The 14,876-nt window shown below is 42.6% G+C and overlaps 1 non-coding gene across 1 annotated transcript; it reads left to right on the top strand.

The window, feature by feature from the left end:
* The first annotated feature begins 13,344 nt into the window (after nt 1-13,344).
* Trnat-ugu (transfer RNA threonine (anticodon UGU)) lies at nt 13,345-13,419 on the top strand. The gene has a single exon. It is a non-coding gene; the product is annotated as a tRNA-Thr (tRNA).
* Nucleotides 13,420-14,876: the final 1,457 nt, after the last annotated feature.

The raw sequence follows: 14,876 nt of genomic DNA, 5'->3' as shown, positions 1-14,876 counted from the left end.
ACAGTAACTATGGCGTAGTTGTTAGCCGACACGGTACTCAGCGTGTTCAGTCAGCGGGTTAGCTGCCCTCTGTAATAATAATAATAATAATAATAACTGAGTGAATGGATCAATAACGAACTTCAACGGGCGTCAGGGGACGTCCGCCACGAACAATTTCAACTAACTATAACGAACAAAATGAGATTAAAAAAGAAAGAAAGTTGTTATGATGGTAGACTGTTGTGCGGAGGGTTGCGAGTTCAAAACTCAACTGATGTGTAAAATTTTAATTTCTAAATTCGGTTCAAGTACATTCTAGAAGTATACTCAAATGTCAAGAATCATTGTACTGGAATGTTCTGTAACTGTATATATGCCGTATGTGTTCCGTCCGGAGGCAGTTCGCTCCACGTTCTTGTATGTGCAAGTGCTGAATAAACCTTCGTTAAGTGAAGTTAGTGTTCGTCATTCATCTAATTACACCTTCTTCTACGTGACAATATAAAAAAAAAATCCTACTTTAATATTCTTACCGAAGATCTCGAGAAGTCCTTGACCGATTTACTTCTAAGTTTTACACGATACTCTCATAAACGTTCGGACGGACAGAAGCTACACTTTTTTTTTCTCGGTGCTTAGCAACGCATGATGCGGTGTAAAGTGCGACGCCACTGGACCAGTGGATGACTGAAAATGAATGATTTGATGAATCACACGATATACTATGGCAATCCGGGGGACGCTTTTGGGCCATCATGTGTAGTACCAGTGATAAAGTGCGGAGGAAATGATACCACGGTGCAGCGGTGTTTTCCTTGATTAGTGCTAAGTTCCTCGTAGCACATAAAAAAGGCTAAAAGCTGAAGTATATGAACACATTTTATAGCATTGCGTAATGTGTACGGTAGAGGAAGAGTTCGGAGACGATAATTGTCTGTTTCAACATGGCAATGGAGCCTCCCATAAAGCAGCATTTGTGAGGCGATATGCTGGACTGCACAGAGTCCAGACCAGAGCTCTATGGGAAAATCTCTGGGACGTGTGAGAAGGTCGACTTCGCTCCAAATCCCAGTGTCCAGAACCGCTACCTCGTCTGGTTTCGGCTCTTGACGATGATTGGTCTGTCATTCCTCCATCGACATTCAGACCACTCATTGAAAATGCCCCCATAAGACTTCAAGCGGTCATAAACGCAAAGAGATGGACGCTACATATTAATGTCCATTAATAGGTGTCCGGATACTTTGGATCAGATCTTGTATAAAAACATTTTACAAATACTAGTCACAGAGGAGTCGTACTTCAGATACACTGAAGAACCAAAGAATGTTGTAACACTGCCTAATATCATGTAGGGACCCTACGAGCACGCAGAAACGCCGTAACACGACATGGCATGAACTCGACTGATGTCTGAAGTATTGATGGAGGGAATTGACACCACGAATCTTGTAGGACTGTCCATAAAACCATAAGAATACTAGGGATTGGAGATCTCTACTGAACAGCACGTTGCAAGACATCCCAGATATGCTCAATAATGTTCATATGTCTGACTTGTGAAAAATAACGGCTGCAAAGCGTCTACAGAGAAAGGTGTATGTTCTACTCATAAAGCCCGCACTAGACTTCCGTACTGTGCACAGTGACCCGTACCGCACCAAAAGAGACCTCGTCTTCGCTGTACCAGAAAGCATCTGGGTATGAGGTACGGAGCCTCGGCCAAGGTCTGCCCCTGTATGAAGTAACACCCGCTGCTCGTCCCCTCCGCACGGCGTACAGACAGTGAGCCATTGTGTAACACGCCAGGACCTGTCGCCGCTGGCGCTTCCGCTGCTACTGCTACGGCTGCTGTCGGAGGCATCGTTGACGTTAACATTCAGCTGAAGAAAAGTTGTACGAGAATTTAACCCATATGAGTAATGTGCAATCTGTTAGGAACTATCTGGAGACTAACTAACGGACCTTAAAGTGAGATACGTCTAATGGTAAAGTCGGACACCATATTAAAGACAAAAACAAAAGGAAACGTGACAGACAAGTTTCAGGCGTCCGAACAGGATGTGGGATGCACTAAAATTGCCTTTTTTTATATAAGTACGATTGATCGATCGGGTCGGCATGGTGTGATCTTCGGGCTCGGCCGTTTGTCGTGGCTTTTGTTGGCCGCGACGGGCGTGTGGCGCTAGAGAGGGACAGCTGGAGAGCCGCGCGGCGCGTGAGAATCGGAGGCGAGCGTGGTTGAGCAGGCCGGGGCACGACGCAGAGGTTGTGGTGTGTTTGACTCGTTTGTAAGACCAAAAATGGTTCAAATGGCTCTGAGCACTATGGGACTTAACATCTGTGGTCATCAGTCCCCTAGAACTTAGAACTACTTAAACCTAACTAACCTAAGGACGTCACACAACACCCAGTCATCACGAGGCAGAGAAAATCCCTCACCCCGCCGGGAATCGAACCCGGGAACCCGGGAGTGGGAAGCGAGAACGCTACCGCACTTTTGCAAGACCGAACCTGGCGTGTAGTGTGGGAACTGGACTCGGCCACATTACCCGAATCGAGTCGTGTGACCTTGATTTGGATCTGTATAGGATTTCATAAAAGATGTGGTGAGAACTGCTTGTCATGTTTTTGGTGCGCCTATTATACTGATTCTTGTTTTCCAAGTATCGGCACCATGACCGGCACCCGACTGCAAATTGTTGCTCATGTCGGCACCAATGACTCCTGCCGTCTGGGTTCAGAGGTCATCCTCAGTTCGTACAGGCGGTTGGCGGAGTTGGTGAAGGCGGAAAGCCTCGCTCGCGGGGTGGAATCAGAGCTAACTATTTGTAGTATCGTTCCCAGAACCGATCGCGGTCCTCTGGTTTGGAGCCGAGTGGAAGGCTTAAACCAGAGGCTCAGACGATTCTGCGGAGAGCTGGGGTGCAAATTTCTCGACCTCCGCTATCGGGTGGAGAAATGTAGGGTCCCCCTGAATAGGTCAGGCGTGCACTACACGCCGGAAGCGGCTACGAGGTTAGCGGAGTACGTGTGGAGTGCACATGGGGTTTTTTTAGGTTAGAGAATTCCCTCCCTAGGCCCGACAAGACGCCACCTGAGACACGGCAAGGCAGGAGTAGGCAAAATGCAACAAGGAATAACAATATTAATGTGCTAATAGTAAACTGCAGGAGCGTCTATAGAAAGGTCTCAGAACTGCTCTCATTAATAAACGGTCACAACGCCCATATAGTACTAGGAACAGAAAGTTGGCTGAAACCAGACGTAAACAGTAATGAAATCCTAAACTCGGATTGGAATGTATACCGCAGAGATAGGCTGGACAGTGAAGGGGGAGGCGTGTTTATAGCGATAAGAAGTGCAATAGTATCGAAGGAAATTGACGGAGATTCGAATTGTGAAATGATTTGGGTGAAGGTCACGGTTAAAGCAGGCTCAGACATGGTAATTGGATGTGTCTATAGGCCCCCGGGCTCAGCAGCTGTTGTGGCTCAGCACCTGAAGAATAATTTGGAAAATATTTCGAGTAAATTTTCCCACCATGTTATAGTTCTGGGTGGAGATTTTAATTTGCCGGATATAGACTGGGAGACTCAAACGTTCATAACGGGTGGCAGGGACAAAGAATCCAGTGAAATATTTTTAAGTGCTTTATCTGAAAATTACCTTGAGCAGTTAAACAGAAAACCGACTCGTGGCGATAACATATTAGACCTTCTGGTGACAAACAGACCCGAACTATTTGAATCAGTTAATGCAGAACGGGGAGTCAGCGATCATAAAGCGGTTACTGCATCGATGATTTCAGCCGTAAATAGAAATATTAAAAAAGGTAGGAAGATTTTTCTGTTTAGCAAAAGTGACAAAAAACAGATTTCAGAGTACTTGATGGCTCAACACAAAAGTTTTGTCTCAAGTACAGATAGTGTTGAGGATCAGTGGACAAAGTTCAAAACCATGGTACAATATGCGTTAGATGAGTATGTGCCAAGCAAGATCGTAAGAGAGGGGAAAGAGCCACCGTGGTACAACAACCGAGTTAGAAAACTGCTGCGGAAGCAAAGGGAACTCAACAGCAAACATAAACATAGCCAAAGCCTTGCAGACAAACAAAAATTACGCGAAGCGAAATGCAGTGTGAGGAGGGCTATGCGAGAGGCTTTCAATGAATTCGAAAGTAAAGTTCTATGTACTGACTTGGCAGAAAATCCTAAGAAATTTTGGTCCTATGTCAAAGCGGTAGGTGGATCAAAACAAAATGTCCAGACACTCTGTGACCAAAATGGTTATGAAACAGAGGATGACAGACTAAAGGCCGAATTACTAAATGTCTTCTTCCAAAGCTGTTTCACAGAGGAAGACTGCACTGTGCTTCCTTCTCTAGATTGTCGCACAGTTGACAAAATGGTAGATATCGAAATAGACGACAGAGGGATAGAGAAACAATTAAAATCGCTCAAAAGAGGAAAGGCCGCTGGTCCTGATGGAATACCAGTTCGATTTTACACAGAGTACGCGAAGGAACTTGCCCCCCTTCTTGCAGCGGTGTACCGTAGGTCTCTAGAAGAGCGAAGCGTTCCAAAGGATTGGAAAAGGGCACAGGTCATCCCCGTTTTCAAAAAGGGACGTCGAACAGATGTGCAGAACTATACACCTATATCTCTAACGTCGATCAGTTGTAGAATTTTGGAACACGTATTATGTTCGAGTATAATGTCTTTTCTGGAGACTAGAAATCTACTCTGTAGGAATCAGCATTGGTTTCGAAAAAGACGGTCGTGTGAAACCCAGCTCGCGCTATTCGTCCACGAGACTCAGAGGGCCTTAGACACAGGTTCACAGGTAGATGCCGTGTTTCTTGACTTCCGCAAGGGGTTTGACACAGTTCCCCACAGTCGTTTAATGTACAAAGTAAGAGCATACGGACTATCAGATCAATTGTGTGATTGGATTGAGGAGTTCCTAGATAACAGAACGCAGCATGTCATTCTCAATGGAGAGAAGTCTTCCGAAGTAAGAGTGATTTTTGGTGTGCCACAGGGGAGTGTCATAGGACCGTTGCTATTCACAATATACATAAATGACCTGGTGGATGACATCGGAAGTTCACTGAGGCTTTTTGCAGATGATGCTGTGGTGTATCGAGAGGTTGCAACAATGGAAAATTGTACTGAAATGCAGGAGGATCTGCAGCGAATTGACGCATGGTGCACGGAATGGCAATTGAATCTCAATGTAGACAAGTGTAATGTGATGCGAATACATAGAAAGATAGGTCCCTTATCATTTAGCTACAAAATAGCAGGTCAGCAACTGGAAGCAGTTAATTCCATAAATTATCTGGGAGTACTCATTAGGAGTGATTTAAAATGGAATGATCATATAAAGTTGATCGTCGGTAAAGCAGATGCCAGACTGAGATTCATTGGAAGAATCTTAAGGAAATGCAATCCGACAACAAAGGAAGTAGGTTACAGTACGCTTGTTCGCCCAATGCTTGAATACTGCTCAGCAGTGTGGGATCCGCACCAGGTAGGGTTGATAGAAGAGATAGAGAAGATCCAACGGAGAGCAGCGCGCTTCGTTACAGGATCATTTAGTAATTGCGAAAGCGTTACGGAGATGATAGATAAACTCCAGTGGAAGACTCTGCAGGAGAGACGCTCAGTAGCTCGGTACGGGCTTTTGTTTAAGTTTCGAGAACATACCTTCACCGAAGAGTCAAGCAGTATATTGCTCCCTCCTACGTATATCTCGCGAAGTGACCATGAGGATAAAATCAGAGAGATTAGAGCCCACACAGAAGCATACCGACAATCCCTCTTTCCACGTACAATACGAGACTGGAATAGAAGGGAGAACCGATAGAGGTACTCAGGGTACCCTCCACCACACACCGTCAGGTGGCTTGCGGAGTATGGATGTAGACGGATGTAGATGTAGAATTGTTGTCTTGCCAACCAAAAGGTCCTCTCTATTTAGTGCTGTTTAAGTATGTACGCGTTATTGTGTTTGGTTGAAGGTCTGTCTGGATTTTGGTTATGTGATACAGTCCGAGCAAGCGAGGTGTATTAATTGGTACTATTGCTGTTCTGAGTGACGGACGGCATAAGCCAGTATGGTGAAACTGTAATATTTTTCCTGGTACAGTGAGCTGTGTCTACGTTGTTATAGTTGGTTCAAAGCACAGGCTTAACACTGAATCTGTACGTTCTGTGTTATCTAATTGCATTACTAGTTCACTCGTAAACAGTGAAATGGTAGCCATACTTGACTTATCAGTATCCTGTTAAGGGGCAATATAAATGAGCTCTCCAGTTTCAGTGAGCATTTGTTAACCTACTAGAGTAGTTTAAATTTCTAAGCTGACTTGGTATTACGCTCTTCACCCTCGTCCTTTAAGGTTACGTCAAGGGTATTAGTTATTGATTCAACCTTGACTATTTTATTTCAATGTTTGTGAAATAGGCTATCATTTTATACATCGTAGATATTTTACGTTTGAGGAATTAATGTTTGCAGTTTTCTCTCCCCCCCCCCCTTTCTCTGAAACTGTATAGTACCAGTGTGTTATAGCGTACTGTGTGCGGCACCCTGTCCAGCTCGCCCGCTTGCTGTGGTTTCTGGGTCTATGGGTCTAGCAGCCTCTGTTCTTGGTCCAGTGCCCTCCCCCCCCCCCCCCCCCCTCTCTGCTACTTGAATTAGCCCGTGCCTATGTGAGGTCACCTGTTTAGAAAATGTCACGAAGGGGCGTATCTGTTTGTATTTTATTTTGTGTTAAAAAAAAAATTGTGAATTCCATCATTGGTTAAACTTTATCTTATTATTTAGTCTCATTTTGAGAGCCTTACTGTGTATAGAATTTAATTAACTTTGCAAGTCACTTAATGCTTGGTTAAAGATTAATGTTGTTGTTTGAATAGGACGGTTGCCCGGGCTTAAGGATTTTGATTTTTAAAGATAAAATTTTATTTGGGCAAACAATAAAATTGTTGTTGTTGTTGTGAATCTTGCTTATGTGGCCCGGCCCTTCCACTCAACAGCAATTGGCTGATTAGGATGGATTAGCCACCACAATAAGTATTATAGCGTAATAATCTCTAGGAATCAACAGTAATATTTCCACATTGCTTAACGTGTTTCGTTTTAGAAGAGATATCTGTCGTTCCCCAGGGTAGTGTTATAGGCCCTCTGCTGTTCGTTATCTATTTAAAGAATTTCGGAGACAATCTGAGCAGCTATCTTAGGTTGTTAGCAGAAGATGCTGTCGTTTATCGTCTGGTAAACTCACCAGAAGATCACAACAAATTTTTTAAAAAATGTATCAAATGTATCTCAATGTTGCAAAAAATGACGACTAACCATAAATAACGAAAAGTGTGAAATCACCCACACGGGTGCTAAAAGGAATCCCTTAAAATTCGGTTACACGATAAATCAGTCTAATCTCAAGGTCGTAAATTCAACTACATACATAGGAATTACAAACAATTTAGATTGGAAGGAACACATAGAAAACGTTGTTGGGAAGGAAAACCGAAGACTACGTTTTATTGGCAGAATACTTATAAAATGTAACCGATCTACTTATGAGACTGTCTGCACTAAGCTTATCCTTCCTCTTTTGGAGTACTGCTGCGCGGTCTCGGATTCTTACCAGATAGGATTAGCGGAGTACATCGAGAAAGTTCAAAGAAGAGCAGCGTGTTCTGTATTATCGGCAAGTAGGGGAGAGAGTGCCACGGACATGATACAGGATTTGGGATGGACACCATTAAAACAAACGCGTTTTTCGTTGCGGCGCAATCTTCTCACGAAATTTCAATCACGAACTTTCTCCTCCGAGTGCGAAATTATTTTGTTAACGCCGACCTACATAGGGACAAATGATATCATAGTAAAATAAAGGAAATCAGTGCTCGCACAGAAAGATGTAGGTGTTCGTTTTTCACGCGCGCTGTTCGAGAGTGGAATTATAGAGAATTATTGTGAAGGTGGTTCCATGAACCCTTTGCCAGAAGTCGTCAAACATATTAGTTTTTCGTCTGCAGTTAGAATCATTGTAATTCGTGCGCGGAAAGACTGTGTGTCTGTCAACCAGAATCTTTGTGCTTCAGAGTAAGTCCTTAATTTTATTCATCGTACTTTATCCACGAGTCAACAACGAAAAATTTGTTCTCTTAAAGAAGATATCAGTCCATCCGTTTACAGACTGACAAAACTCATAGAAGAATGTGCATGATCCATTCAGTCTTCTCAGTCAATCACGAAGTCTATACAACAACTTAGTAGAAAAAATGGTTCAAATGGCTCTAAGCACTATGGGACTTAACATCTGAGATCATCAGTCCCTTATACGTAGAACTATTTAAACCTAACTTAACCTAAGGACAGCACACATATCCATGCCTAAGGCAGGATTCGAACCTGCGACCGTAGCAACAGCGTGGTTCCGGACAGAAGCGCCTTTTTTTTTGTTCTTATTCTTACTCTCTAAACTTTTCACTATTTTTATTTCATTGTGCTGGTACACTGATACACGAGCAATTTAAGGTTCATTCTTATTAAAGTCACTAATTTGGTTATTAATTTGAGTTCTGAAAGTGGCCGCAGTCATAGGCGACAAAAGTGCCATGAGTTAATTCACTAATTTCATAAATAAGAAATTAAGGGTGTAACGATTTTAGGGTTATTGAGAAGATAATACTTATCTTTATGTAAAGATAACAACATTCAGCATCACTGAGATACATATTTATGATTAAAGCAAGCCACAGCTTGCAATATATTGCACATAGGTATATCTTAATCTCTGCTGTTTTACACCATATACCTCCAGAGAGAGTGTTAAATTTCTTTGTGGTATTCAGCCGTCTCCCATGATCTTTGCTCCAAAAACATGTTAGATAAATATTGGCTCGCTGCTGTGCTCGTTCTCGTGACGTGCTGGACGCACTGCTCAATGCAAAGAAGAGGCGAATTCCACTTGATACTTTAATAGTATACCACGTGAACTAAATCCATATAGTAGATGTTAGCTATGATTTCATTAAAATAAAAGGAGATATTTGAAGCTCTTCGCTCATCTACCTCCAGGGGTTCTGATTTGAATGTGCCTGGAAGCAATGTATTGATACAACAATTGTGCTATTATTCATTACAAATACCCTCTGATTCTAGAACAGTTATGCACAGTCTGTCAGCACCCTCCCTAACGTTGGACCCACGGAAGTCTCCATCACACTATGGGCCAGCCAGCCGCCCGGCTGGCAGGCCAGTGACACACATGTCGTGTGTAGCCCAGTTCTTTAGTTCCACACTACGACATTTATTTCTGCAAGAAAAAAAAGCGTGTGGGTACCCCCTACTGTATTTTGGTGTATCCGGTAATTTTATTCCCTAGCTGATCAACGAAGCTTTCCGGCGCGTGAGGGGTACACTGCTGCCAGACTCAGGTTTTCGAACCCTGCTCACCCTGCCCTCAAAACCCCTGGCGAACTGCTTTGTCCCTTTTTGTTTTTAATTTAAAAAAGTGGTGAAGGTGACGCAGTATAGACGCAAAGTTGTGAGTTCAAATCCGTACATCCCTTTATTACTTAAACAGCATTTCGCCTGCCTGCTAAGTGAATGATGGAATGTGGAAGGTAATTTCTTTCACTTTCTGGTTCAACAGTAATAGTGAAACGTTCTGTGAAAGAGCTCGCGGCTGCGTCAAGATCAGAACAGTTTACACTCAAGAGTTTCCTCGCTCTATAGCGGCCACCGTTAAGTCTTGACGCTAGCTGCGGTCCCACCAGGTTATCGCGCCACACGACACTTCAGCACGTTTACGCTCTCGCACTTTTTAGTATAAAATTATTTCTTATTGTAGTTCTATTTTCCAAGCAAGAAGCCTAGTGAACACCCAGCAGTTAGACAAGACCTTTTTTATTTAGTGAGGGTCTTTTTTATTTATTTATTTTATATGAAGGAAGGTAGGAGAAACATAAACCTTTATTATTCACAAAATAAACATAGTACGTCCTGACACATGATAAATGTCCTGGAAGGAACCTCGCTGCCGTCTCACCATGCAGCATGAAATCACAACAAAATCAAAGTGGGGCCACCTCCGCACCCTAAAGAAAAGTATTTATGGATATGACAACAAAATTTGAAGTACATCCATTTGATAACTGTTCAAGCGCGAGGTTTTCGTAGGTCGCACACTCGCATAGTGTTCTTGGTCGAGCAGATCCTTGAACCGCTCGACCACAAGGGCCAGCTACTTAGTAGAGGATTGATGAGAATTGTCGAAGTAATGTAACTGAAAAAACTACGGCAACGTTTGTATATTTACCTTGATGCTACATGCTGCTTCAGGCTATTTGTCCAGCGTCATTTATTACATAATCATTATATAACACTTTAAATATACTATAAAAATGTTAGAATCTGGTTTCGTTGCTGGTACATTCATTTGCTAGTTTCTGACAGGTGGAAAGAATGTATCAGTCCATCAAAATTTTTGAGCTGCAGAGAAATGCTGTAACTCCATTCACAGAATTTTAACTACTAGTCAACACTTTAAATTTAGACTACGAGTTAAGATGCCAATCCATCCATTGATAGCAGACAAAACTCACGGAATAATGTTGTCTCTGGCTGCATGATCTGCACCTAATATAAAGTACTTACAGTGTTGTCGCAGTTTCAATACAGATAGTATGATGCTTGAAAATAGACAGAAGAAATACGAGTGTACCCCTCATCACCTTCTGGTGGTACTAAGTCAGTGACACATTTTATATGAAAATAAAAAGGCGTGTTAAAAATGCCATTTGCTTTTTATTCGATACCTTTCAGCACATTTTAATGGGTGGTGGGTCACCAACCACATTTAATATACGAAGGTTGATCCTCCGTGGATGATATGGCTTTTTCTTGCATACTCTTGCACCTTTAACAAATTCCACCGTTAAAAAACTTCAACCATCGACATACAGAAGTACAATGCAGCAGTAATGTCGCCTTTCATTCTCTTCCATCCCACCCTAACACACAATTTTTATCGAGAGAAAATAAAAATGCGGAACTGCCTTCCTGCAAAAACCTTTGTACTAAACCCTAATATTCCCCTTGCAGTCACTTAGCATGTACTTAAAAGAAGTCGTAAAGCGATCATCACTTAGCCTCCCTTTTGCCAGAGTATCTGTTACCCGCATATTTTCATGAATCTTCCAGTCTTCGATATGTGGCACCTGCATCTTCTTTGTTTTGAAGAGTAAAGCTGGCTCTAGAGGTTCCCATCCATGTCATAGAGCCCTACTAATTCTCTTGAAATCTCATCACTTTGCGACAGCACTGTCCCATTACTTAGATGGCTGTCTAGGCCTCTACCTGTGACTGGCTATGTAGAAAGCTATTACAACGACAAAAAATAGCATACTAACGCACAGGAGGAAATTCACAACCTTGCGGATGCTAACGTTCAGTTATTTTTTTACGAACGCTACTGCTTCTAGTGATTTATAATCAATGACGTAATAGAACAGTAGCTGGTCTGTTCAACTGTTTTAGATTTAATAGTTACATTTATCTACATTCAGTCCCAATGCTCACCAGTCCTCAGTCCTCTACAAATCTATTTACTTACCTGTGTCGCAACTCTGCTATAGACAGGAGTCTACAAATACATATCCTGCAAACCACTGCACGGTGAAGACTATTTATAGCAGTATTATCGATTTCTTCGTTCCCTTTCCACTCAGATGCTTAATGATCGAGTAAAAATGAATTTCCGTATGCCTCTATATACACCCTAATCTCGTCTATGAACCCCACGCCAGATACAGTTTTTTTTTTTTTTATTTGCCAAGGAAGCCTTACTACTCCGACTGTAGTATACGACAACTGCACAAAGAAAATCTAATACGTCAGACATGCTATTCATTGATATCGAATGATTGTCTATAAATGTGTCCCTCTACGGTGACATAATCATTATGGTAGTCCATTGATCTCTATGCTAGATGTGCGACGGCATAATGGTACTTGAATTTACGTTTGACAGAAGGTATCTCGCGAGAAATGCATAACCTGATTTTCAATTGGGATATACCTCCACAATACGAGTCTAAGTGTCACAGAGCTTGCAACATGCCCTCTATCCATTGAATCATTTACACTGGTGCAACAAAGTCGCACCTCTACGAACAATTCAGAGCTAGTGCAAGAGTATTAAAACAGTCGGAGTTTAATCACAACGTTGTTGATTTTCCCCATGTGCTACGCGAGAGTGAACCGACCATGATACCGTATTTCGTCTATAGCAGGGTATACCAACATGGATACTACACACATGTATAATAATATTTATTTAGAAGAAAACCCAGTACTTAGTGCTTCTCCGATTATCGTACATCAAGAGACAGTTAACCAGGTAACGTAAGCCAAACCAAATCAATGTCAATATTTCCTCTCGAAACAGCAGCCATCTTAGTGCCTCTTGCATCTCGATCAGAATTGTACTGCCACAGTCTCTAGGTCACAGGCCAACGGGATCTGCGGCCACTCACCTCCTACACTGTCACTTGTTGGCAGGTGGACTACAGCCCCTTTAATAATCCATGAAAATGAATTTGATTCTAACATATTCATCTGCTTCATCTCACCAATCCGTCAGTTCTTAGTGTCTGGATTACTTCCCTTAAGATTCCAACAAACGAATATGAGCCCGACATACGCATTCTACTTCAGATCGCTGGAGATGCTTAGTTTTAGCCTTTTTGCTGTAGCTAATGCTGCAGATGACAGTGTATGGGATTTCTAATCCTATTAATGTGCAGTAGATTTAGTTAAGTTCAAGTCAACTAGCAACTCGACCATAGGTTTTCCTGTTTTGAAATGATATTTAAATTGACACGCTATCTTCAAACAGGCGTTGATATACATCATTATGGACATGTTGAAAGTGTGTGCCCCAACCGGGACTCGAACCCGGGATCTCCTGCTTACATGTCAGACGCTCTATCTATCTGAGCCATCGAGGGCACAGAGGATAACGCGCCTGCAGGGACTTATCCCTTGCATGCTCCCCGTGAGACCCACATTCCCAACATGTCCACATCACCACATTCATAGTGCGCCCAATAGATGTTTGCCCATCATACTCATTACTCATGGCAGATTTATCTGCAAAGTCCCATACGAGTTGGGGCATAGCGTGTGCGTTCGCACAAGAAGGTCAATGGCCAGATAGCTGTGATAGGAAAACATCTATTAGGCTCACTACGAATGTGTTGGTGTGGACATATTGGGAATGTGGGTCTCACAGGGAGCGTGCAAGGGAGAAGTCCCTGCAGGCGCACTATCCTCTGTGCCCTCGGTGGCTCAGTTGGATAGAGCGCTTGCCATGTAAGCAGGAGGTCCCAGGTTCGATTCCTGGCCGGGGCACACATTCTCAACATGTCCTCAATGATGTATATCAACGCCTGTTTGTAGCAAGGGTGTCAATTTAATTATCATTTCATTCTAGAGAAGCTGCACAGTCATCAATGGTGTCTGTTCTTTTGGGAACAGATACTACCTTCATATATCTTCCCGTCTTGTTGTAGACATCTCCATCACCTGCAAACATCCTACATCTAAAACAAATACACTGCAGGGCGCTGTACAGTGCGTGGTAGAGGGCACAGCGCACCATTATTATCAATTACACTTTCATCCCGGTATTACTCAGTGATCTAGTAAAGTGATTGTCTATTTACCACCATACATACCTTAGGCCACCGTCACGTTTCCAGAGGAAATACGTCTTCTTTCCCAAAGATTTTTTTTTCGTTACATATTCGAGTGGAGTATGCCACCCTAAACGATCCTATTAGCAACCACATGATGTTTTTGCTTCACAAATCAGCTATGTAACACAAAAAGATGTGGACTCAGATGATTAGTAGACAGCGACTATGTAGTTTTGAGCTGTAACTGTTCAGCAGCACGTGTCATTTAACCACAAATGAGTCTTTTAGTGTTAAAGCCGGGGTAGCGGTTGGCAATGGTCCCAAAATAAAGGTGGAAACTGAGAATGTATGGTAAGGTACGAAGGAGCTCGTTCAATTATAGAGTGTGATATGCTGAGCGGAAAAGTGGCATATATCGAGGGGCAATTGACGGCTAAGTACGCCATATTCAGCCTCTGCATTTCTGTCTTCGTCAGCAGCAGTGTTAATGTATCAATACTCACTGACCTTGGTATTACTAACTTAAAATTAACAGCTTCAGAGTCATTGCGAAGCGCACTTCTAAAGCATCAAATGGCCGTGAACACACATGGTCTGCAGGTAGCGGTAAGAGTTGCAGTTGAGCGAGAGTAGACCTTTGGTATTGTTTTGCCTAAGATAGTGAGAGCATTGAGATGGAAATAAGCTGTTTATGACTTCGGTCACTCAGTCTATGATCATCGAAAGTTCTAAGTAGGATGGTATCCCAGCTCAAACAGGTTGTGGATGCAATAAATGTGGAATCACTTGGGCACACCTGACATCACAAACTTGTCTGTCACGATACTTTTTTCTCTTTTCCTTAAATGCGGTGTGCGATTTTACCACTAAACGGATCTCATATTAATGTTCTCTAGTCAGTTTCCAGATGGTTCCGATCAGTGGTATATCGAGAGGTTGTAACAATGGAAAATTGTTCTGAAATGCAGGAGGATCTGCAGCGAATTGACGCATGGTGCAGGGAATGGCAATTGAATCTCAATGTAGACAAGTGTAATGTGCTGCGAATACATAGAAAGATAGATCCCTTATCATTTAGCTACAAAATAGCAGGTCAACAACTGGAAGCAGTTACTTCCATAAATCATCTGGGAGTACGCATTAGGAGTGATTTTAAATGGAATGATCATA

The sequence above is a fragment of the Schistocerca gregaria genome, chromosome 6 (genome assembly GCF_023897955.1).
Source record: "Schistocerca gregaria isolate iqSchGreg1 chromosome 6, iqSchGreg1.2, whole genome shotgun sequence".
In the NCBI taxonomy this organism is placed as follows: Eukaryota; Metazoa; Arthropoda; class Insecta; order Orthoptera; family Acrididae; genus Schistocerca; species Schistocerca gregaria.
This window is presented reverse-complemented; position numbering and strand designations above follow the sequence as displayed.